At 44.8% G+C, this 26,753-nt stretch overlaps 2 long non-coding RNA genes across 3 annotated transcripts; one reads left to right on the top strand and one right to left on the bottom strand.

Moving 5' to 3' along the window:
- Positions 1 to 11,844, bottom strand: LOC307175963. 2 transcript variants are annotated; one of them, XR_013824570.1, is made up of 3 exons: positions 11,791 to 11,844; positions 6,400 to 6,540; positions 1 to 2,570 (listed from the first exon to the last, which is right to left on the bottom strand). It is a non-coding gene; the product is annotated as an uncharacterized lncRNA (long non-coding RNA). The 2 variants fall into 2 exon arrangements; XR_013824571.1 differs by lacking the exon at positions 1 to 2,570 and adding an exon at positions 5,185 to 6,263.
- On the top strand, positions 11,021 to 26,753 carry LOC307175964. The gene is made up of 3 exons (XR_013824572.1): positions 11,021 to 11,140; positions 23,517 to 23,624; positions 26,594 to 26,753. It is a non-coding gene; the product is annotated as an uncharacterized lncRNA (long non-coding RNA).

Below are 26,753 nucleotides of genomic sequence, written 5' to 3'. Positions count from 1 at the left end.
GGAAAGCTCTGCAGAGGTATATTTTTGAGACTGATGCAAAATCCCAGGCAGTGACGTTCTAGTGACTCAGCCCAGTGGGTGGAAGTGATTTTAAATAATGACAGTATCAACCGTCTTCCTCTTCCCGCAGTGTCACACACCATCAAACACAAACTCTCTGGCTCTGCACCCACCGAGTCGGCTAGTCTCTGTGGGTCGGAAATGCATGGAACTACGCATGTAGGTCACAGTGCAGCCCTCGCAGCCAAGGGGGTAAAACTACACATCTGCCCAGCAGTGTCCTTCCTTCTCTTCCCCACAACCAAGCCCAGATAAACAAGGGGTGATAAAAAGGTCACCTTGCACATTCCCCAGATTTGGACAGTCCTTTCAGAGTGAAGTGGGGTGTAATTTTAGCCGTCACCGTCAGCGAAGAGGCCACTTGAGTTAATTAGAAAGGGAAGCCACCCAATTTCAGTTAAAACCATTTAGAAATTGGTGGCATTTTAGAGAGAAAGCAACTGCCATAATTGGATCAGGCAGCTCACAGATGTCTCTTTTCAGACAGAACAACAGGGGAATCAGCTCAGGAAAGAGGGTGTGCAGGTCATGGCCGGGTTTGGAGCTAGTGAGTTTCTCTGCGACCAGCACAGAGATTGACTCATGGAACCGAAACAGTGCCTGGCCCCTGGGTCCCTGCGACGCTTATGTCCCCCTTGACCCCCGGGGGCCTCCGGAGGTGAGGGGCCGATCAGGGATTTTTCTGGGGCTTCAGAAGGATTGCAGGGACCCTTGGGCTAGCAGTGGGAGGAAAAAGGAGGGTGGTTTCTTAGGAGAAGAGAGCTCATGAATAAAAATGAGTTAGAGATGGAAAAGATGAGATCGGAAGAGAACACTAAGCACAGAGGCTATTGTGTGAGTCGGCTTGCAGGGGTAGGAGCCTTGGGGTGGCTCACCCCAAACCCTGAGGCCCCAGATTGGGAGATGCATGACTAAGGAACATTCACTGTGTACTGTCAGGACAAAAGCAAATGAAAAACAAGAGGTTCCATCTTCCCTGTTGAAAATAAAGGAAGAGATTTCCCTTTCCTCCTTTTTCTTTGAGTACTGACTTCAGAAAGCTTGTCATTGTAAGTACTTTCTTCCTTCTTTGAGAGATATATAAATCCTTTTAAAGACTAGATTGGCATTTTGTCCCTTTTATGACCCAGGGATGGCTTCCTCGGGCACCTCTTTGAAATGCAAACACCAAGGGAGATGGCCCCTGTCTTCCAGCTTAGGTGGGAGGCCAGGTGCCCCCCTCCTTCTAAATTGCAAAACAACCTCCTGTCAGGAAGGAGGAGAAGTTTGTTTTTCCTCTGGATAAAGTCAGTTAGCTAACTAACTGGTCACCCCAATTACCACGTAAAGTTAGGATGAACTGAGTATGACCAATGGTGCTGTCAAGTCCTCTGACTTGAGGACCAGTGATGGTTTATCCTGAGAACATGTATGTCATGGGTTGTATCTGTGTGGCTCTCTAAAAGGGTGAGATTTCTGTCTGCCTCTGTAATCCGTGGTGGATTGCCTGTGCCGTGCATCAGCTTCTGGTTTAATGCTTATTCAATAACAAAACGGATTTTGTTCTCCACTACCTTTGTGGAGAGAATTTCTGGGTTGGGAGAAGATTTTGTTTTTAGTTATATTTTCGCAATAGTACCCACCATATATCTGTTCTGTGCCTGACCTCCTGCATTAAGTCCATATTTGTAAGTACAGTGTACACCACCTTGGCTTTTTATAGCTAAAGTTCTCTCAAAGGATCCAGCATTTTCCAATAGATGATCTTATAGCTCACTGAAGGATCAGATATTCATTTTGTGATGGTTCCTGAGAGTAAGGGACTTGTCCAAGCTCATGCAGCCTGGAGAAAAACAAGGGATTGTTAAATTCCTGGATTCCAGGACTCTCCGTACCTGCTGCCGTATCCCGCATCCTACAGGAGCCCACATTATTTGGATTTTCACTGTATTACACTATTATAATTTCTTTTATAAATCACTTACAATGTTCAGATTTCCCCCAAATTCCTCATCATGGTCTGCTTCATCACATTTGATGAATTTTAGAAAAGCAGTTTGATCCACTTCTAAGTAGGTGTGTGAGAGAAATGAGTGCATATTTCCACAGAATGACTTGTACATTCATGTTCATAGCAGTTTTATTCACGATAGCCAAACCTGGAAAGAACCCAAACACCTGTCAACAGGTGTGTAGATAAGACAATTGTGACCTGTCCATACTGCGGAACACTACTCAGCCATTAGAATAAATAGATGGTTGATACATGCAAAAACCTTAGTGAGTCTCAAAAACATTATACTGAGCTAGAGAAGCCAGACACAAAAGAGTATATACTACGTGATTCCACTTAGATGCAATTCTATAAGAAGCCGACTAATCTATGGTGATAGAAGGCAGCTCCGTGGTTTTCTGGGGTGGAAGTGGCTGAGGCTGCAGATGGGCACGTGGGAACTTTGGGGGATGGTGGAGATGTTCTACGTCTTGATTAAGCTGGAGGTTGCACAGGTGTATCCATTTATCAAAACAACCTGTATACATAAAATGGGTGTAGTTAATTGTATATAATGTATACTTCAGTAAAGTTAATTCAAGAACTAATCCTGTTCTTCTTCACGCACAAAATTTGAAATAAAAAAATGCAGTTTGCTTTCTCATCCCAGGTGACCTGGTTCGTATGAAGATGGGAGCATAGCCCTTCTGCAGAGCCCTCTGAATACGTCACAAGCTCAAACGGGCGTTAAGGGTATCCTGGTCCATCCGCGATCTCTGAGAAGAAGTAAACAGGGGCCTGGCTTGTAATAACACGCAGCTGGGAGTGGTGTGTTCCCAGCGTTCTTCTCTGGGGGAAAGCCTGCCCTGTCAGAAGAATAAAGCGCAGCCCACAGCTAGCAGGGCTGGTGAGGAATCATGATGCTTTTATAGGAAGGAAAGGGCTGTGATTCACACGTGTCAGAGTTGATGGGAAAATTAAGGGCTCCCTTCCCCAAGGAGGGGCAATAGAACTCTCTCTTTAAATATTACATTTCTTTAAATAAAAAGAAAAGTCACTTCAGCTCCTCCCCACTGATTCATTTGGGAGAAACACCTGTCAGGTTTTGTATTTGGTTAAGTCAAATCCTTCCTCTGAACAAGGCAGTGCAGGGGGTAGGAAGATCACCTAACTCTTGTTGGTGTTTACTTAATGTAGAGAGAAAACACGCCTCTCTCTCCGTCACGTGAGCCATCGCTCCAGCTAGGCGAAGGCAGGGACGTCGCCCTTCTCTGACCGGGTTACCACCCTCAATTACGGGTCAGGCAGAGGAAGATGGGCAATTGTAATTCAGTGTTTCAAAACAGACATCATGGAGCTGGCAGATTATCAGATTGGGAGCCTAGAGAGATTTTTAGAGGCCTTTGTACATTCATCAGATTTCCATCTGTCCTAAGTGTGGGCTTGCATGAGGGTGTGGGGGAAGCAAGTACGGAGCAGAGATTTGAGTGATGCATCTACAGACCAAGGAACACCAAGGATTTCTGGCCATCACTGGAGAGGAGGGAGGCACGCGACAGGTTCAGCCTCAGAGCATCAGAACACACCAATCCTGCCAGCACCTAATTTCTGACTTCTAGCCTCCAGAGCCATGAGAATACATTTCGGTTGTTTTAGCATCCAGTTTGTGGTACTTTGCTCCGGTAGCCCTAGGAAGCTAATACAGGAGCCCTAGCAGGAGAAAGAGCTTGGTGTGTCTGGAGGAAGGTCAGAAGGCCGACGTGGCCGGAGGTGATGAGTGAGGAGAGGGCCTCCATAGTCCCTCCCTGCCTGGGCTGTGGGCTGCCCCCAGGTGGCCACTGGGGGATCCTTCCAGCCCCACACGCTGGCCTCTTGCCATGGAAAGAGCATGCAGATTGAGTCACAGGAGCTGGGTTCAGGCTCCCACTCCCTCTGCTTGTAGCTGTGTAACTCACATTTCCACTTTCCTCATCTGTAACACGCGAGGATGTTCATGACGAGCTTGGCCTGTCCGTCTCTTGGGGTGCTAGCAAGGAGCAGCAGAAGTGTTTGAAAGCCTGCTGTGAATCCTGCACCAGGGCATCAGATGCAACTAACTAGTCCTGCTGGTTCAGAGTTTCAGCAGAGACCCCCCAAAGGAAAAGAAAATAGGATGCTGCATATCTAGGCCTCACTAAGAGATTATGAGATCAGTGTGGAGACTGCTAGCCCATCACCTGCCTGGAGACTAAGTAAGATGAGGCTGGGGGACCCAGCAAGAGACAGGCAGGGAGGAGTTCTCCAGAGTGAGAGCTGTGCAGGAATGGGGGGGCAGGTGCTTCTCCCCTCACACCCCCCGGTCCCCACAAGAAGCCTAGTGAAACTCAGAGGCTTCAAAACGCCCACGGAGAGCTCGACAGGTACCCTCCAGAGTTGGAGGGACAAAGGGACTGATACTTGAGCCACTGATACAGAGACTGGTTGGAGTGGCCTAGGGTGGCGGGCCGAGGAAAGGGGTGAGTTGCAGTGAGCTACACACAGGACCGCAGGGCTCAGGAGGGAGTTTCCATGGCGGCGGGGGGACCCTCAGAAGAGAGCTGCGCTGAGTTGCCTTGAAAGGGACTCTGCCCCAAAGGACCATCTGCAAGGCAAGGTGACCCCAGCAGAGCGACTCAGCGTGGGGTGGGTGGCAGAAGCCAGGGCTGGGAGCCATTGTACGTGGGCAGCTTGAGGAGCAGCACCTGGGTGCAGTGCGTCCTCACAGCGGGATCTCCGGGGCATCTGCAGAAGCTCCCCATGGGAACGAGTAAGCGTCTGGGCAGGACATACCCAGGCACTGGTTCCAGACACCCGCGCTGATCAAGCACTCTCCTGGCATTCCCTGTCCCCCTTCTCTGCTCCAAGTCTGGAGGGATCAGAAGAGGATTTGAGCAAGGTGAGGAACTGGGGAGAAGTCCTCCATGTTCCTCCTCCTTTATTTTGAGTTTCTTAGCCTGAGTCAGGCCTGAATTGTAAACTGGATGTGGGGTTATTGCTTTGAGGCAGACTGAACTGGACTTTCCAATACTCGAAAAAGGAGACTATTCATTAATAAATAGAATGACTGGAAAACCTATGGGACTTTTCTTGGAATTTATCCAGGGAGAGGGAAGAACAACTTGACAGCAGTTGCTTAAAGAAGCAGTGGTGAGAATCAAGATGATTTTCTATTCATACCATACTGAATTTTCCTCTTAACAAAGAGCTTCTAGTTAGATAAATTAACCTTAGAACCTCCTTTCCTGGGAATAAAAGGATCAACAGAGCCCACTCTCTTTATTGTGTCTAAACACATATTCACATAGGGACATGTTTTAAACAATTATTAAATACGGGGTGCTAGAAACCATTGTTCTCTTTCATTAATTTTATTTAGGTTGAATCTTGAGTTAGCAATAGGAGAGGCCTAGGGTTTCAGATTTCAAAGCCAAGAATTTCAAAGACTGAGGTTGGAAAACCCCGTTCCCAGGAGTTCTGCAGGGGCAAGCCAGCCACCTGGATGCAGGCCCCTGCGGGGGTAGCTTGCCTGAATCTCCTCCTGAGGCCTGGGGGCTAGTGAGAGTAGGGCTTTGGCGGCAGGTTTCTGTGGTCCCCTTCCTCTGTCCTCTGTCTGACAATACCGCAGTCACTCATTTGGCACTTAATATCCTGTCATCCTGTCACGGTTCATTGATTTTTACTGTACGAATACTAACTCTTGGAATAGACCATAAACTCCTTCAAGGTAGGAGTCTTGCTTTGAACATTTTGTGTCCCCATTTTATCATTCTTTCCAAACAACATATGCCAGGTAAGGTGCTGGGGCTGGATATGGAGTTGAGACCTGGACCACTTTCCCAGAGTTCAGTCAGCCAGGGGAGATCGGTAAGTAAACAGAACTCTGGCTGTGTTTGCTCTGGGCTGTGCACTGGTAGTCCAGGGCCATCTCATATCCTCCCTTCTCCACCTTTTCTCTTGGAAACCATCCCATACCTGAGAGGCTGCTTCCTCTCAACTTCAGAGGTGGCACCTGTGGTCCAGGCCACAGGTATTAACAATCCTGAACTAATTTACCCACACACACAGTGAGTGGACACGTGACTGAAGAGGTGGGCCCGCTGAGGGAGCCTGCTTTCCTGCTGAACTTGAACCCAAGAGGTTGAGGTAGAGGCTGCTGCAGTCAGGATGCCTGAGCCTGTACGTTCTCCTCAGGTTCTAGTCTGAGCTGAATTTTCTATCAACCAATAGAAAATACAGAGAAGCGTTATGAGGGAGGGGTGTTACGGGATCACGTATGATTACATGTCACAAATGTGTGTGTGTGTGTGTGTGTCTGATGGCTTCTAGGAGGAGGTGACACTGAACCAAACCTTGAAGGACCAGCAGGAGTTAACCAGAGCTGTTGCTTGCAGAGACTGGCAGGTCTGCACTTGCATCCTGACATCAGAATAGGTGAAATTCCAGAAGCCTTGAGGGTGTCTGCATTCCATTCCAGTGCTTCCCCCAAACATCTGTGGAGGGAAAATGCTTTCAGGAGATATTACTAGATAGATGTGCAGAGAGAAAACTGTGAACAAAAATCCTGAGAACAACATTGCTCTACTTTCTCCATTGCTGGGTTTTTCTGAGCCTTTAATATGTTAGTGTGCATACAACAGAATGCTTTGCCTGCAGAGCACAAATCATGCTCTCTCTTGAACAGTTTTGGATAGTTTATGAAGTGCACTTCTCCCTGACGTGTGGATAAATCATTCAGCAACACTCACATCCTGCCATCCTGGGCCTAATTGGCTACACTGTCATAAAACCAAATTACATGGTACCCAAGACAACATAAACACACTATTACAAATAATAGCATGATAGATTATCGTAGACTTGTCAATAGTTCCTGCACATTTCAGCCTTTCTCTGTTTTGTATACAAATGGCTCTCACGCAGCATTATTCTGTAGTTCATTGGAATACAGTATAGATGGCTGGGTTCAGTGCAATGTGTGATGAGGGTGTATGCATATTGGCTTAGTGGAAACCTCCAAAAGATAAAGCCATTTCTATTAATGATGCCATGGGCAGTTGCAGAGACCCTGAATGGACAGGCCGTGGCAGGAACAGGGAGTTGGGGTTTCATCCTCAAGGTAATAGGAAGCCTTTGGAGGCTCTTAGGGGCAATAATCAGGTGTATTTTAGGAAACCCATTCTCAGGGAGACGGGATTTGAAGTGGGGGGTGTTGGTAGAGACAAACTAGTTACTAGCTAAACAAACTAGTTACTAGCTAGACAAACTAGCAAGCTATTTCAGTAATGGGGGAGAAGTCATTTAAGGGTTGACTTACGGGAGTGGATTGGTCATGGAGGAATGGAGGGAAGGCATGACAACCTGAGAAATATTTAGGACGTAGAACTGGGGATGGACTTGGCTCTGGAGCAGCTGTGAGGGTGAGAAGCTGGCGTTGGGGCAGGTGGGAAGATGACCCATGACTTCTGGCTTGTTTAACAGAGTGAACAGCTGTGGCCCTACAGTTACCTGACAGCCTAGCCCAGTGGGTGCAATGCAGAATAGATCTCAGTTTGCATCCTGGCTCTGTCAACTACTTCGTATTATAGTTTGTGCAAGTAAGCTCATACCTTTCAGCCTTGGTTTCTTCACCTGTGAAGTGGGATGATACTATCTTGGCAGTATAAAGTGACTGGCACATGGTCGATGCTTCAGAAGTAGAAGCTACTGCTCCTGAGATAGCGAACACAGAAGGAGGAGCCATTGAAAGAGAAAGACAGTGAGTTTCATTTTAGAAACACTGCACTGGAGGTAACTTGGGCAGCCACGTGTGGGTGTCTGGTAGGATAGTAGATATAAAGGTATGGAACTCAGGAGAAAGGTCTGGGCTGGAGAGAGAAACCGGGGGCCATCAAGTTTTTGGAATTAGACCAAGGGAAGGAAGTAAATGAGAATAACCTGAAAGCATATGGCGAAAGGGGAGAAATGGAAGGCCTGAGAGAGAACCGTGGGAGTGTCGACATTCAGCAGGTGAGCAGGAGGGAAGGGGAGCTGACAAAAAGGCTTGTCTTGATGAGGAATCAGAAGGAGGGAAACTGGAGTCAGAAGACCTGGGTTGGAGTCTCAGCTCTGTCTCGTTTACTGGCTGTGCAATCTCGGGCAACCTCTCTAAGCCTCAGTTTTCTTATTTGTAAAATGGGAACGCTACCGATAATGCCTACCTCAGGAGACTTTGGTGAGTTAAGGTTCGTCAAACTGTTTTTTAAGCTAGAAAGGCTGATAAGTGGTTCCATGTGAGCAGTTTTTTCCCCGTAGACTGAATCAGCCTGGGTCTCAAAATGAGGTAACTTCAAGAGGGACTCTGTGACTCTGGCCTCACTTGCTCAACAGGACTTGCAGCCCACGCAAATTCCTCCTGAGCACTTCTGGGATTCCCAGGCAGGGGGTACCACCAAGGAGTCTCTTTTGCTCTGAGCAAGGGGTCCCAAGCTCATCCTGAGGAAATGGATCCTTATGCACTGGCTACTCATGCCCTCCCACTTGACCCCGTCAGCCTGGCTACACCTGGGGGGGATAGGGGGTGCGCTGTGCTCCCGGGGCAGCTGACTGGCCAGCAGCTCCCCGAGCCTGTCCGGGGGCCAGGCGCTGGAGACCCTGACCTCTCCCGTGTGGAGGTCTGGACCCAGGTGCACCAGAGGGAGCCCAGTGATGCCGAGGGCTGGGAGCCTTAGCGGCAGAGGAAGGGTAGCTCCTGGAGCACCTCCCAGCGGAGGGGGCAAGGGTGCTGGGCGGGGCTGCTCTGCCTCCTGCTTCTCCAGCTGTTTCCGTTTCCTTTCTTGCTAGTGTCTGCACAATAAATCCCCACGGGTCAAGGCGACCTGAGAGTACTGATGTGTCTTGCAGCTAAAGGAGCCTAACTGTCACGGGAGAGCCTCAAGATCCGTCCTGAGGGAGTGGAATTTGCTCAGAATAAAGTGCATTGGCTGGTTGGCTACTCCACGAATGGAAAGGTGGTTAAGTCTATTGCTGCAGACTGTAAACAGAGCCATGGTGCCTCCACACAGCAGTCAACCCTGCAGCTGGAAACAGAGCAAGGAAGTTCTTTACGTACCGCCATGGACGGGTCCACAGGACATGTTCCCAAGGGAAAAGTGTGAGGTTCAGAACAGTATGTATAATCTATTGCTTATATAGCAAAGTGAAATCCATAAACTATCTTGGGAATATCACACATCATCTAATGACATTGGTTGTCTATGAGGAGGGGAGCTGGGTGACTGGTGGTAGTGGTGAGAGAAGGAATTCTCAGCGTAATAATTCTAGTAACTCTTCTAAATCTTTAACGCATGAAATTAAATCACCTACAATCATATCAGAAAAGAAATGTAAGAATATGGCCTATGAAGTCGAGCCGTCCTGGGTTTGAGTTTGGCTCCATAATTTATTGCTGTGTGATACTGAACAAATTATTCAACCTCTCTGAACTCGGTTTTCTCATCTGTAGAATAATAACAGTAATGCCTGCCAGATAGGACTGTTGTAACACTCCACCCTGCTGGGCACATAGTAGCCATTCAACTTTGGCTGGCTATTGGTGTCATTGCCAATTTCCTCACAGGGATTTTCCATTTTCCTCTTAGCCTGTCCCATGCTTCTTAAGCTACAAAACTTCAAAGCGGCACTTTTGTTTGCATTTTTGCTCTTTTGTTTTTCCGGTACTCTCTAGAATAAGGGCCATTGGAGACTGGTCCTGGTAAATTAGAATCAGCCTCTGCTGTACCCAGATCAACTCTTCTATGTGAAATGGGCTCATTGTCTTTGGACCCAGCTTATGCCTGACTCTCTTCCTTAAGAGTGAGTTCTTCTCCCACCCCTCCTTGGTCCCGCCTGCAAAGAGTCTCCCGACAGCCCACCTCAGGGATTCTTTAAGCACTAAATTCTAAATTCCCAATGAACATGGTCTACATTAAACTATTATAACATTAGTAATTATTATGGCCCCCCGCTTCCCATCATCTTCAACCACATTATCTTGTGCACTGCAGTCACTGAAGTGTGACCAGGAGTCCAGCACAGCAAAAAAATGGGTTTTTCAAAAAATGCTAGTATTTTGCTACTTCTTGATCCCTCAGTTTTAAGCAGTATCTACTGACCTTCCCTTAGAGAAGATGAGACTTTAACTCCATTCTTTTCTCTTCCCACAGCACACACGTGGACCCTGCCCATATAGTTACATCATAATTTTGTTTAGTTTGATAATCAGTGTTTATCAATTACATGGTGATATTGAAAACGGAGCCATGTAGTAAGTCTAGATTACTTTTTCTTATACAACTTTTCATTTTCCTTAGGAATAACTTTCTTCGTTTAGTTTTCTATGTACTTATCAGCAGTTTCACTTCAAACTGTCGTTCTTTAACTCTCCCCTCAAAATGTTTAGATTTTGCTATCAATTCTATCCTCTTGAAGAAATCTCTTCCAGAGCCTTCAGACCTTTGCCAGTTTAGATCTTTTCCAGTCCACCCTTCAGACCTGGTGGAGCACTGTCTCCTGGGAGGTCCCTTCCCTTCATCCTACGGATTCTCTTCATCTTTTTCTTGGGGCCTGAATTCAAACTCTTCATCTTTCCTGTTTTTGTTTTCTCCTTCTTGAGAAGAGTGTATGAAAGGTAAAATTTCGAGAGCTTGCAAGTGAAACTGCCTTTATTCTAACATTTAATCGATTGTTGGGAATTTAAAAAATCTAGACAAAAATAACTTATTCAGAATTTTTTTCTTCCAATTTTATTGAGATGTAATTGACACACAGCACTGTATACGTTTAAGGTGTACAGCATAATGATTTGACTTACATACATCATGAAACGATTATCACAATAAGTTTAGTGAACATCCATCATCTCATATAGATACAACATTTAAGAAATAGAAAAAAACATTTTTCCTTGTGATGAGAACTCAGGATTTACTCTCTCAAAAACTTCTGGAGGGGCGGAGTCAAGATGGCGTACTAGGAGGACGCGGAATTCGCGTCTCCTCAAAACTAGGGCACCTACCAGGCACCGGTGGGGCACCACGGACACCTAAGGGGACAGGAGGAACCCCCAGCGACCGGGTAGGACATGGGGCATGGGGGGAGTGAAGGGGGAGAAGTGGAGGCGGGACGGGACTGGCGCCTCTGAAGGGCGGCTGGGGGAGGGGAAGGGATCCCTCGCCCGAAGGGGAAATTGGGGAACCACTGGGAGGACAGAGGATCAAAAGGGAGTGTGGCCAGGTTTCCCCTGCCCACTTGGGCCCCCAGGAACCTGCTGAGATCCCGGGCGTGATCCTCAGCCCACCGAGGAGGTCCAGCCGCGCGGGTCCTGAGGGAGTGGGAGGGAGGGAAGGGGGAGCAAAAGTAAAGGCTGGACCTCCGGGACCGGTACCCCTGAGGGGCGGCTGGGAGAGGGGAGGAGTTCCTGTACCCAGCGGGACCCACCCACGGTTAGGGGTCCAGTGGCGACGGGGGAGAGCCTGGCGGAGACGGTGGGGGAGGAGTACGAAGAAACAGAAGGGAACGAGGCCAGTGCTTTCCCTGTCCACTTATGCACGGGGAAGCCTGTTGGGCTCCTGGGCCTAATCCTCTGCCCTCGGAGCCTCCCTCTTGCCACTCAGAGCCCGAGCCCCGCCCCTAAACCCCACCCAGGGCCCCACCTCTACACTCGGAGACCCCCTCCAACGAGATGGGCCTAAACCCCACCCAAACACCCTCACTCAGGACCCTACCTCCAAACTCGGGAACCCCACACTCCAGAGGCCCTCCTTTCCACGTGCTGCCTGCCCCCTTCTGAGCAGGTCCTAAGCAGAGGCCCCGCCCCACGCTTGAACGTTGCCCGCCTAGGCCCCGCCCCACACTCAAACATCACTCCCCACCCGCCTAGGTCTCCCCCAACCCCCCCCCCCCCCGCACCTGCCAAAGTTCCACACCCCCACCTAAACTCCGCCCCCATAGCCAAGGCTTTTTGTTTTTTAACCTCTTTTAGATTGGGATTGTGTTTAACCTTGTTGATTCATTGTTTTTGATTCTTTTATATTTTTATTTTTCCTAATGAATCTTTTATTTTTCTAATTTTTTAAAATTTTAATTTATTATTTTATACAGCAGGTTCTTATTAGTTATACATTTTATACATATTAATGTATATATGCCAATCCCAATCTCCCAATTCATCACACTCCACCCCCCCCCGCCACTTCCCCCCCGTTGGTTTCCATACGTTTGTTCTCTACATCTGTGTCTCAATTTCTGCCCTGCAAATTGGTTCATCTGTACCATTTTTCTAGGTTCCACATATATGCGTTAATATACAATATTTGTTTTGTTTTGTTTTGTTTTTGCGGTACGCAGGCCTCTCACTGTTGTGGCCTCTCCCGTTGCGGAGCACAGGCTTGGGATGTGCAGGCTCAGCAGCCATGGCTCACGGGCCTAGCCGCTCTGCGGCATGTGGGATCTTCCTGGACCGGGGCATGAACCCGTGTCTCCTGCAGTGGCAGGCGGACACTCAACCACTGCGCCACCAGGGAAGCCCCATACGATATTTGTTTTTCTCTTTCTGACTAACTTCACTCTGTATGACAATCTCTAGATTCATCCACATCGCTACAAATGACCCAATTTCGTTCCTTTTTATGGCTGAGTAATATTCCATTGTATATATGTACCACATCTTCTTTATCCATTCATCTGTTGATGGGCATTTAGGTTGCTTCCATGACCTGCGTATTGTAAATAGTGCTGCAATGAACATTGGGGTGCATGTGTCTTTTTGAATTATGGTTTTCTCTGGGTATATGCCCAGTAGTGGGATTGCTGGGTCATATGGTAATTCTACTTTTAGTGTTTTATTTTTTATTTTTATTTTATTTTATTTTTAGCAGTACACGGCCTCTCACTGTTGTGGCCTCTCCCGTTGCGGAGCACAGGCTCCAGATGCGCAGGCTCAGCGGCCATGGCTCACGGGCCTAGCCACTCTGTGGCATGTGGGATCTTCCCGGACCGGGGCACGAACCTGTGTCCCCTGCATTGGCAGGCGGACTCTCAACCACTGCGCCATCAGGGAAGCCCCTACTTTTAGTTTTTTAAAGAACCTCCATCCTGTTCTCCATAGTGGCTGTATCAATTTACATTCCCACCAACAGTGCAAGAGGGTTCCCTTTTCTCCACACCCTCTCCAGCATTTGCTGTTTGTAGATTTTCTGATGATGCCCATTCTAACTGATGTGAGGTGATACCTTATTGTAGTTTTGATTTTCATTTCTCTAATAATTGGTGATATTGAGCAGCTTTTCATGTGCTTCTTGCCTTTCTGTATGTTTTCTTTGGAGAAATCTCTATTTAGGTCTTCTGCCCATTTTTGGATTGAGTTGTTTGTTTTTTTTAATATTGAGCTGCATGAGCTGTTTATATATTTCGGAGATTAATCCTTTGTCCAATGATTCATTTGCAAATATTTTCTCCCATTCTGAGGGTTGTCTTTTCATCTTGCTTGTAGTTTCCTTTGCTTTGTAAAAGCTTTTAAGTGTCACTAGGTCCCATTTGTTTATTTTTGTTTTTATTTCCATTACTCTAGGAGGTGGATCAAAAAAGATCTTGCTGTGATTTATGTCAAAGAGTGTTCTTCCTGTGTTTTCCACTAAGAGTTTTATAGTGTCCAGTCTCACATTTAGGTCTCTAATCCATTTTGAGTTTACTTTTGTGTATGGTGTTAGGGAGTGTTCTAATTTCATTCTTTTACATGTAGCTGTCCAGTTTTCCCAGCACCACTTACTGAAGAGACTGTCTTTTCTCCACTGTATATCCTTGCCTCCTTTGTCATAGATTAGTTGACCATATGTGCGTGGGTTTACCTCTCGGCTTTCTATCCTGTTCCATTGATCTATATTTCTGTTTTTGTGCCAGTACCATATTGTCTTGATTACTGTAGCTTTGTAGTGTAGTCTGAAGTCAGGGAGTCTGATTCCTCCAGCTCCATTTTTTGCCCTCAAGACTGCTTTGGCTATTTGGGGTCTTTTGTGTCTCCATACAAATTTTAAGATTTTTTGTTCTAGTTCTGATTGAATCTGTAGATTGCTTTGGGTAGTACAGTCATTTTCACAATATTGATTCTTCCAATCCAAGAACATGGCCACCATCACCCTGATACCAAAACCAGACAAAGATACTACAAAAAAAGAAAACTACAGGTCAGTATTTCTGATGAACATAGATGCAAAAATCCTTAACAAAATACTAGCAAACAAAATCCAACAGCACATTTAAAGTATCATACACCATGATCAAGTGGGGTTTATCCCAGGAATGCAAGGATTCTTCAATATATGCAAATCAATCAATGTGATACACCATATTAAGAAAATGACGGATAAAAACCATATGATAATCTCAATAGATGCAGAAAAAGCTTTTGACAAAATTCAACATCCATTTATGACAAAAACTCTCCAGAAAGTGGGCATAGAGGGAACCTACCTCAACATAATAAAGGCCATATATGACAAACCCAGAGCCAACATTGTTCTCAGTGGTGAAAAACTGAAACCATTTCCTCTAAGATCAGGAACAAGACAAGGTTGTCCACTCTCACCACTATTATTCAACATAATTTTGGAAGTTTTAGCCACAGCAATCAGAGAAGAAAAAGAAATAAAAGGAACCCAAACTGGAAAAGATGTAAAGCTGTCACTGTTTGCAGATGACATGATACTATACATAGAGAATCCTAAAGATGCTACCAGAAAACTACTGGAGCTAATCAATGAATTTGGTAGAGTAGCAGGATACAAAATTAATGCACAGAAATCTCTTGCATTCCTGTACACTAATGATGAAAAATCTGAAGGAGAAATTAAGGAACACTCCCATTTACCATTGCAACAAAAATAAAAAAATACCTAGGAATAAATCTACCTAAGGAGACAAAAGACCTGTAAGCAGAAAACTATAAGATGCTGATGAACAAAATTAAAGATGATACAAACAGATGGAGAGATATACCACGTTCTTGGACTGGAAGAATCAACATTGTGAAAATGAATCTACTACCCAAAGCAATCTACAGATTCAATGCAATCCCTATCAAACTACCAATGGCATTTTTCACAGAACTAGAACAAAAAATTTCACAATTTGTATGGAAACACAGAGGACCCTGAATAGCCAAAGCAATCTTGAGAAAGAAAAATGGAGCTGGAGGAATCAGGCTTCTGGACTTCAGACTATATTACAAAACTACAGTAAGTAATCAAGGCAGTATGGTACCAGCAGAAAAACAGAAATATAGATCAACTGAACAGGATAGAAACCCAGGGATAAACCCACACACATACGGTCACCTTATCTTTGATAAAGGAGGCAACAGTATACAATGGAGGAAATACTGCCTCTTCAATAATTGGTACTGGGAAAACTGTACAGCTACATGTAAAAGAATGATATTAGAACACTCCCTAACACCATACACAAAAATAAACTCAAAATGGACTGAAGACCTAAATGTAATGCCAGACACTATAAAACTCTTAGAGGAAAGCATAGGAAGAACACTCTGACATAAATCACAGCAAGATCCTTTTTGACCCACCTCCTAGAGAAGTGGAAATAAAAACAAAAATAAACAAATGGGACCTAATGAAACTTAAAAGCTTTTGCACAGCAAAGAGAACCGTAAACAAGACGAAAAGACAACCCTCAGAATGGGAGAAAATATTTGCAAACAAAGCACCTAAGAAAGGATTAATCTCTAAAATATACAAGCAGCTCATGCAGCTCTATATCAAAAAAACAAACAACCCAATCCAAAAATGGGCAGAAGACCTAAATACACATTTCTCCAAAGAAGATACACAGATTGCCAACAAAGACAAGAAAAGATGCTCAACATCACTAATCATTAGAGAAATGCAAACAAACTACAATGAGGTATCACCTCACACCAGTCAGAATGGCCATCATCGAAAAATCCACAAACAGGGCTTCCCAGGTGGCGCAGTGGTTGAGAGTACATCTGCCAATGCAGGGGACGCGGGTTCGTGCCCCGGTCCGGGAAGATCCCACATGCCGCGGAGTGGCTGGGCCCGTGAGCCATGGCCCCTGAGCCTGCGCGTCCGGAGCCTGCGTTCCGCAACGGGAGAGGCCACAACAGTGAGAGGCCCGCGTACTGCAAAAAAATAAATAAATCTACAAACAATAAATGCTGGAGAGGGTGTGGAGAAAAGGGAAGCCTCTTGCACTGTTGGTGGGAATGTATATTGGTACAGCCACTATTGGAGAACAGTATGGAGGTTCCTTAAACAACTAAAAATAGAACTACCATACGACCCAGCAATCCCACTACTGGGCATATACCCTGAGGAAACCATAATTCAAAAAGAGTCATGTACCACAATGTTCATTGCAGCACTATTTACAATAGCCAGGACATGGAAGCAACCTAAGCGTCCATCGACAGATGAATGGATAAAGAAGATGTGGCACATATATACAATGGAATATTACTCAGCCATAAAAAGAAACGAAACTGAGTTATTTGTAGTGAGGTGGATGGACCTAGAGTCGGTCATAAAGAGTGAATGAAGTAAGTTAGAAAGAGAAAAATGAATACCGTATGCTAACACATGTATATGGAATCTAAAAAACAAAAAGTGGTTCTGATGAACCTAGGGGCAGGACAGGAATAAAGACACAGATGTAGAGAATGAACTTGAGGATATGGGGAGGGGGAAGGGTAAGCTGGGACGAAATGGGACTTATATATACTACCAAATGTAAAATAGATAGCTAGTGGGAAGCAGCTGCATAGCACAGGGATATCAGCTCAGTGCTTTGTGACCACCTAGAGCGTGGGAAGGGGAGGGTGGGAGGGAGGCGCAAGAGGGAGGGGATATGGGGATATATGTATATGTATTGCTGATTCACTTTGTATAAAGCAGAAACTAACACACCATTGTAAAGCAATTATACTCCAATAAAGATATTAAAGGAAAAAAGAAAGAAAAAAACTTCCGTATATCACATACAGCAGTATTAATTATGTTTGTCGTGTTGCACATCTGTAGTACTTCTTTATCTTATAATTGGAAGTTTGTTCCTTAGGGGTTTTAGTTGTTGTTTGTTCTCTGAACTCCTATTTTATTTGCATTCTGGGTTTTTTTTTTTTGAGGTTGCAATATCCCTCTGATATCTGGAGGATATTAATAACTTGGGGGGGAGTTTTCTTCCTCTTGTATAGTCTCAGTTCTCTGCAAGTAGCTCTTTCATATTAAAGGCTCTCTTCAGATATTTTGTAATACTTGCTGTCTGCTTATACTTGACAGTGAGGACCAAATAGCTGATTTGAAGCTTTGTTCACATGAGTGGAGCTTACCAATTGTGAGCTTCATAGGAGGGCAGTCTGGCTAGGCTGTTTCCTTGGGTGACCCTGATGTAAGTATCTTTCCTCTGGACTGGTTCATTTCCCCAGAGAACCCTCCCTGTCTGTGTTCTGGAAGGTGAGGAGGGGAAGATCCCTGAGGAGTCTTGGCACCAGTAATCTCACTGTCTCTCAGTCTTCCCGCTTGGAACTGCAGTCTAGGGACTCAGTGTTTCATCTTCCTAGAGAATAAATCCAGTCTTCTGCCAGGAGGGGAAAGAGCAGTTCAAAGACTGTTCAGGGTATGGTGGGGATCCTGCAGATGTACTTACTTTTTAAACTGCTTTCAACCAATTCTCCTTGTTTTAATGCCAATTCCCAGCCCCCTTGCCTTACCTCCACGGTTAAAATTTCCTGGTGCCACCAATTACTGAGACTTTGAAGGTGTAAATTGTGCTGGTTTTACATTTCCTCACTGCTGACTTCAAATTCAGCTTTCTTCAGTCTGCTCGATCAGTTAAAACTAATCTAGTTGATTTCCAGCTCTCAAAATTTTGTGGTTTTGTCCTCTCCCCTTCTCACCATCCTTACAGGTTCATGTTAAATACAATTGCTTCATTGTTGTTTTTTGGGTTTCCAGGAGTAAAATGAGATGTCTGTGTTCTCTCTCTCATTAACCCTCTACTCTGGCTCTGACTCCACCCCTCCACTTGATGTCACTCGTACCAAGTTCACCAGGGACCTCTCCTTCTCAAATGTGGTGGGCTGTCTTTCACCCTCGACCTAGCCTCTCAGCAGCCTTAGTCAAAACTGAATACTTTCGGGCTTCCCTGGTGGTGCAGTGGTTGAGAGTCTGCCTGCTAATGCAGGGGACACGGGTTCGTGCCCCGGTGCGGGAAGATCCCACATGCTGCGGAGCGGCTGGGCCCGTGAGCCATGGCCACTGAGCCTGCGCGTCCGGAGCCTGTGCTCCGCAACGGGAGAGGCCTCAGCAGTGAGAGGCCCGCGTACCGCAAAAAACAAACAAACAAAAAACAACAAAAAAACCTGAATACTCTCTTACTTCCTGCACACGCAGACTGGAGTTAGCACACGGCACGACCCCAGGATACCCAGAGACCTCAACAGCGTGAACTGTGATGAACTTGGACCACTGCCACCCGGTTGGGAAGTCCAGAGTACAGTTTCCGGGAGAATATATCTTGTAGATCATGATAACCAAACAACTCAGTTTACAGAGCCACGGTTACACCGCATCATGAACCACCACTGCCAACTAAAGGAGCCCAGCCAGCTGCTGCCACTGCCCAGTGAGGGCTCCATGGAAGATGAGGCGCTTCCCGCCCAGAGAGATGAGAGAGATTTAGTCCAGAAACTGAAGGTCCTCAGACATGAACTTTCACTTCAGCAACCCCAAGCTGGTCATTGCCACATGGAGATACCCAGAGAAGAAATATTTGAGTATCACTTGCCGTGTGCTGCAGGTTCTCTTCTCTCGGCTTCTGGGACACCACACCTGTTTGGTTTCCCTCCCACTCTCTGCTCTCCTCTTCTCAACTTTCTTCTCAAGTTCCTTTTCCCCTACCCATCCTCTACAGAGTGGTTTCTTCAAGGTTTGAGCCCAGGCCATCCTCTCTTCTCCCCTCTACACTCAGGGAATCTCTCACTTTTGTTCTTGGCTCCGACACCCACCTTCCTTTGACTTGCCATCTTCTCTATCCAGTTGCCTATTTATCTCCCAAGCATGTTTAAGTTCAAAGGAGCCAAAACGGAACTCTTTCACTGGGAGATTTTTGATTACTGATTCAATCTATTTACTAGTAATTGGTCTATTCAGATTTTCTATTTCTTCCTGACTCAGTCTTGGTAGGTTGTATAGTTCTAAGAATTTTTCCAGTTCTTCTAGGTCATCCAGTTTGTTGATATATAGTTATTCATATGATCCTTTGTTTTTCTGTGATGTCAGTTGTCATGTCTCCTTTTATTTTTATTTATTTATTTTTAAATATTTATTTATTTGGCTGCTCGGGTCTTAGTTGCGGCATGCGGGATCTTTAGTTGCAGCATGTAGGATCTAGTTCCCCGACCAGGGATCGAACCCAGGTCCCCTGCATTGGGAGCATGGAGCCCTAACCACTGGACCACCAGGGAAGTCCCTAATGTCTCCTTTTACATTGATAATTTTGTTGATTTGCAAAGCAGAATTCCTGATATTTTTCTCTAAATTTATTCCTCATCAAGTCTTGTTACCAAGTTCAAGCTCATACTGCTCATTGCACGACAGGCCAATAAATTAAGAGATGAGCTGTTGGGGCAAGGAATAGCGACTTTATTTGGAAAGCCAGCAGACCAAGAAGATGGTAGACTAATATCCCAAAGAACCATCTTCCCCAAGTTAGAATTCAGGCTTCTTTCACACTAAAAGGGGAGGGAGTAAAGTCCTGGTTCCAGCCAAACTCCGGAGGGGATGTATTAATTTCTTCCTTCATGCAGCCATTCCTGGTAGGACTGGCCAGAGTGTTTCCTGTGAGCTAAACAAAGGTATTTTAGCTTAATGCTCATTATCTGGGAGGCAGGGTTCCTAGAGATGGGCTATTAAGTATAATTTAAGTTCATAGGCAACATCCCTTTAGCGATTAACTTGTAATAGAATACAAAGTTTCTTTCCTGTTATAGTCTCCCACATCTACCCAAATATGCAAGCAGAAATCAGAGTCGTTCTTGTTTTCTCCCTCTTCCTTACCCCAACATCCAAAGCATCAGCCAGCTTTCTTGACTCTTCCTCCGTAATGTGTCTCAAATTGATCCATTTTCTCCATCCTCATTGCTACCACGTTAGTCTATAAGCGACTGTCATCTCTTGCCTTGACTCTTGCAAAAATGTCCAAACTGGTCTCCCTACTTTTTCTCTTGGCTCTCTAAAATCTGTCCTCCACACAGGTGATCTTTTAAAAACCAAAGGTTATTCTCTCTTCTGATAAAAATACTTTGCATTGCTCTTAAAACAAAATCCAAACTTCTTACCATGGTCTACAGCAGACACCATGGTTTTTCTACTGGGCACCTGTTATTTCTCTGGGTGCATATACTTCTTCTGGGTACCAAGTCTCCTGCCAGGACATTGGAGCCCTAGAGGTGCCAAAGCACATATCTCTCTTATTTTTGTGTATGTTTCATCTGGTTGGTTGAGTGCAAGGGAGGGAACTCTATGCCCTAACAGCAAACATCTTTTGAGTGAAACTGTTGTCTAGTTTTGCTTACATCCTCCTCCTTTCTATAGGATTTGGACACAAGTTCACAGAGGAGGGGAGTTTGGGAGACCAGGGGCATGAGGAGGGCAAGAGGTGACTTTTAATAACAGCACTGGGACGCACTAGGAACCATCCGTCTTTCTGATAGCAAAGACCTTGCTCTTTGAGCCAGCTTGCTTTCCCCAAATCGTCCTCCCAAGAGGCTTCTCAGCCTCTCAAGCAAATAGAGCCACCCAAGCCTATGTCTAGATAGATTTAGATATATTTGAACAATTTAGCTTTACACTGTTCCCCACCACAATCACCTGCTTTTCAAAAACTCTGTAATCACTCCAGGCCCTGCCTTTCCCCCCTAAAATATCTGCATACATGCTCGAGGGACCAAAAGAAATACACTGTTCTTTCTGTATGGGGCTTCTTAGTAAATGCACCTAAAAAAATCCTGACGTTCTATTCTTATTTGAGACGCTTTGTTAAGAGTGAAAACACCTGCTCTCTGGCCTGTGTGATAGCAGCAATTCTCTGAGATTCGGAAGTGAGTTGCTTGCTGGTTAGCTGAGAACCTGAAATTCACATCAATTCATTCAGCCTTATGAAAGAATCTAACAGGAGGTAAAATCAATTAATGCAGATAATTCAAACATTCTACCAGCCCACACGTAATGTTTTGCTAGCTCATTTCTCCCCAGCGCTGCCAGGATCACACCCTATGCAACACAGATAATAAACAAAATCAAATCGTCGCTCTCATATTTGTGGCTTGTTCCTGGATTTGGTCTCATGGTTGTTTATGAGGGAGTTCTAAACTGTGGAAGGAGTATTTTTCACCCTATTTCCAGTAACTGTTCTATTTTTCTCAATCCTAGATAGGATTACTCACAGCATAGACGCTGCTTGGAACTGGTAAATTTCTCCCACGGCCTTTTTAATCTTCATTTTTCTCCTGTGAACAGTAGGAGAACACACATAGCTTTCCCGCAGTGGGGTTGCCCTTGGAGAAGACCTTGCAGGCTCTCCACCCTGGAGCCATGACATACGCAGCTACTTAGATGTTTGCAGGTCGCCAGCCCAGGTGAACAGCTCTCAAGTGGGAGATCAGCATTGTGATCAGTGAGTGCATGGACTTTGGGTCATAAAGACCTGGGTTTAACTCTTGGCTTTGGTGTTATGGTTGACATTGGATAAGACACTTAGCCCCCCTAGGTCTCAGTGTTCTCATCATGACAATGGGACTTTTAATGGCACCTACCTCTTAACGTTGCTGTGAAGAGTAAATGAGCTAATCCATGTTCAAAGTGCTTATTATACAGAGACTGGGACATATAAGTTCTCTGTAAGTGTTGGCTATCATTAGTCACAGGAGCTGTTCCCCCAAGTATACCCGTTCCAGCCTGGAAGCTGTCCGTGCGCAGCCAAGGGCCATCTGATCCACTGTCTATCAGAAAGGTGTTCTTGCGGGGATGGACACCAGCCAGTAGGCCCGGTCAGTTTCCATGGTCACCTCTGGGTGCAAAAGGCAGCTGCCTCTGGGCAGAAACTTGTACCTGTCTATGAGCTCTCTGCCTGTCTGGCCAGAAGTGGAGACACCAAGAAAGGGAGAGGGGCCTCTGTACTTTCGGAGTCCCATTGGGGGTTAACTTAGCTTGTCCCCACTCTTTGTCTTGCTCTGAGGATGCCAGGGCTTTAAGGACACTGTGAGAGAGCAGGTCCAGGCAGCCCAGCAATGTCAAAAACTGGACAGAAAGAAGACCCGGCTGTCCCAGTCAGTCAAGGAACAACAGTGGCAAGAATAAAACATTTTTAAGGATTAAAATCATAGCTGCCATCTCTTGAAGACTTGCTGTGTTAGGACTTGTGTTCAGAACTTTCCAAGCACCGTGCCCTCTTTCCAACAACACTGTAAGGCCGGTACCATGCTTATTTCCATGTCATAAATGAGACCAAGGCACAGAAACATGCTTGTGGTCTCACAGTTAGTAAGTGTCAGAGCCAAAATTTGAACACAGGTTTGTTTGAAGGGGAAAATGCACAGAACATTCTAAATCCTTGGTTTACCTACCCCCCAGCACAGGCAGAGTCGGGTGAACCTCCCTAATGGACAGTGCACCGGGTGCTTCAAGCATCTGGACAAATTCCGCCTTCAAAATGCCCCATGGGCTCTCTCGGCTTCTTTTCATCAGCTCCTGAGCTGCCAGCTCTCTGCCGAGGCAGCGCTTTCACTGGATTATTACAAATGAAAGACCTGATTGTCTGTCCTGCTCTTTTTTTTCCTTCCCCTATTTACTATAATCAGGAAGTCATGTTTTTCATTTAGGGTAAGGCAATTACTTTTCTGCTGACTGAAGACTAGCAGAAAGCAAACTGAGCCTCCTTTCTACATTAATTTTATGGGGACAGGATTGAGAGATGGCCTGACTTTCCAGGGTCTCACCCCCTCTCTTCTAGGTCTATTCCTTATCTGATGAAGGCATCAACCACAACAGCCACCACCGAAATGGCATTGACAGTGTAAATGACTGTGGTCCTTTTCCCCTCACCTGGGAAATGATGAATAAAAGTTGCCATCTGCTGCCCTGAGCTCTGCTGGGGTGTGATCTAACTTTATACTTAGGTCTAGTTAACGGTCTGCCTCGCCTGAAGGAGAAGTGTAATAAATATGAAAATCAATTTGTATTTTTTCACTTGCCTGGGACTCATTTTTATTTGCTCTGCCTGCAGAGGCAAGCAACTCTTTGCAAAGGGAAATGAACAAGACACACCGCCTCTCTTTAGTGATCAGAAGTCCAGGTTAACTGTGATATGATTAAGCAAACAGCAAACAAAAATGGTCTGAAAGTGCTTTCTTTTCTTTCAGAGAAAGAATCTCAATTATCTAGCCTACTCTGTGCTACGTGAACATTTCTGAGAACCTTCAAGAGCCCCAAGAAACAAGTTGCCTCCATTTTCCAGGCCACGGTCAGAGGTGAGGAGAACTTTCTGTTCCACATCTTTGAGCTTTGCCTCAGAAACGCAAGCCCCGGAAGTGCAGAGGATGATATTATTAATTCAGCCAGTACAATGTTAGAAGACATAGATCATGATGACTCTAAAGGCTCTTAAGAATATGTAATGCTATGTGGATATTTTATCAAGACCTTCTCTGGGTTTTCAGAATTCTCTTTGGAAGTAGTACTGTGTGAGTATGCCTTTCTGGATCTATTCTCACCTCTAATTCAGTACCCCTCTTTTCCAACTATCACAATCTACAATTTGAAGTTGTTCTGACAATTAAAAAACTCACCCGTCCACCTCATCATCACCAGATTTTCCTCTCCAGGCCATTTCCAGTAGACTGTGGCTCATATTCCTTTGTGAGAGAACAAATTGGTTATTCCTTACATCTTACTAATGAGCAGTGCTACACAGGAAGGAAGCATAATGAAATCAGAAACTCGGAAATACCCGCAACTGCTTTGTCCCGGGTTTTTATTTGGGGTATGATAAAGTGCCACGGGACATTGATTCAGGCACTGAGACAGATTTTGAAGTTATTGAAAGAACTTGCTGAATTTCTTTAGAATTAACCCAACGGAGCAGACCTCTCTTCTCATGAGAATTATTTGGTTTAAAGATTAGTGGAGGGAGAATTTAGTGTTTCATTTCACATTTAAATTTCATTTCCTATATAAATGTTTTGTGGTATCATATTTAATTACTTTTATTTTCCAAAATTCCCTTTTTCACATTTTCTAACCTCCTCAACCAAGTTAAAAACCCATTTCCCCTTTTGCCATTTTAATAATGATATTTCAGTTTCCCTTTCTTGTTTCCACCGTGGTTGTCACGTTTACCCCATCTGTCTGCATCACCTGAAGTCCAGGTGCATCGTACATTTCCCCCGGGGCATGGAGTCATTCTTCAAAGGCGAGAGATGCATGAATGGGCCCACGTCGACTGGCACTGGCTGACTTTTTTTACCCAGATGCAGAGAATGGCATCAGATTTTGTCGTTTGGGGCGCTAACCTCAAGCTCTTCCTTCACGACAAAAATTACAGTTTGTAGAATAATGAGGACCTGTCAGCTAGCCAAGACTGGGGACTGGGAGGGGTGCTCAGTGGAAGCTGCTTTAATATCCTCCAGAGGGAGGGTAGGGGCTACAGTTCTGGTTTGCTCTGCTGAATCTGGAGCAGTGGAGTCCTTGCTGAGGGCTGGCATTCTGGCCTAAAGAGACTTACCTGGGGTCTGCCCTGGAGGCCAGAACTATTGCTGCTATTGCTCTTCCTCTGTATTACTTTTTTTCACTTGGAAAATTGAAACTTATAAGGCAGTGAATCTATCTTTACTCATTTTCAGATGACTGATCCTGATGGCAGGTTTGGGGTCCTGTGGAGCTTCTGTTCTGAACCCTGACCGCCTCACCCAAGGTCTCCTTTCCCTGGCTCACCAAAGTTTGGGCAGAGCCAAGCCCAGTGCTCCAGTTTCCATAGAAATGAGTCAGTGGTGGTGCCCACCACAAGGGGTGTTAAAGTCTCAGATATGTTATTTTGAGAATCCCATCACGTAACAAATACTACTCAGCAATATTTTTTTTTTTTAAGGTGTGTAAGTTTTATTTTGTACTGTCTCCTCCTTAAAAAAAAAAAAAAAAAAAAAAAATGCCTGTACGCCATACAATGTTTTTTGCCACATATTCAGGTATTTTTAAAATTTTAATATATTGACCATTATCTATCTGGCATATCGTGGCTAATACTTATTTTTAAAAAAACTTTCTGTATCACCTGGCATTAGTGAGTATTTCATAAAAGTATGTAGTCCAATATTATTTGTTTGTTAATCCAATCTGAAAAGCCTTCTCTTTAAATGAAGGACTTAAATGCATTATTAATTATTATTATATATTTTTCCCATCTTCCTACTATAATCTAAGTCTACATTTATATTTTTAATATTAGCTTGTATCCCTGTTTTATTTTTTTTTAACATCTTTATTGGAGTATAATTGCTTTACAATGGTGTGTTAGTTTCTGCTTTATATCAAAGTGAATCAGTTATACATATACATATATCCCCATATCTCTTCTCTCTTGCGTCTCCCTCCCTCCCACCCTCCCTATCCCACCCTTCTAACTGGTCACAAAGCACCGAGCTGATCTCCCTGTGCTATGCGACAGCTTCCCACTAGCTATCTATTTTACATTTGGTAGTGTATATATGTCCACACCACTCTCTCACTTCGTCCCAGCTTCCCCTTCCCCGTCCCTGTGTCCTCAAGTCCATTCTCTAGTAGGTCTGCGTCTTTATTCCTGTCCTGCCCCTAGGTTCTTCATGACAATTATTTTAGATTCCATATATATGTGTTAGCGTACGGTATTTGTTTTTCTCTTTCTGACTTACTTCACTCTGTATGACAGACTCTAGGTCCATCTACCTCACTACAAATAACTCAATTTCGTTTCTTTTTATGGCTGAGTAATATTCCATTGTATATATGTGCCACATCTTCTTTATCCATTCATCTGTCAATGGACACTTAGGTTGCTTCCAAGTCCTGGCTATTGTAAATAGAGCTGCAATGAACATTATGGTACATGACTCTTTTTGAATTATGGTTTTCTCAAGGTATATGCCCAGTAGTGGGATTGCTGGGTCGTATGGTAGTTCTATTTTTAGTTTTTTAAGGAACCTCCATACTGTTCTCCATAGTGGCTGTATCAATTTACATTCTCACCAACAGTGTATGAGGGTTCCCTTTTCTCCACACCCTCTCCAGCATTTATTGTTTGTAGATTTTTTGATGATGGCCATTCTGACAGATGTGAGATACTGCATTCAGCCATAGTTTTGAAAGGCATAATCGACTTCATTGCTCTGGATGACTTTGGCTAAGGCTTTCCAAAGTTGCAACCATCCCCACTTTAAAATAATTCATTCTTTTGTTTGTTTTTCAGCTTGATGGAAAAAGATGCCTAATCCATGCCAGTCGAGTTCTAGATTCTGAACAGATGGTTTAACACAATTTATTACACTTTATATATTACATTTAATTTATTACACTTATTCTGAAAGTTTGGGGAGAAAATTCAGTACCAGCTAGAGAGTCGTAATTAA

This window comes from Stenella coeruleoalba (assembly GCF_951394435.1).
Source record: "Stenella coeruleoalba genome assembly, chromosome: 17".
Taxonomy (NCBI): domain Eukaryota; kingdom Metazoa; phylum Chordata; class Mammalia; order Artiodactyla; family Delphinidae; genus Stenella; species Stenella coeruleoalba.
Note: the sequence above shows the minus strand (reverse complement) of the source record. Positions and strands in the feature narration are given on the sequence as shown.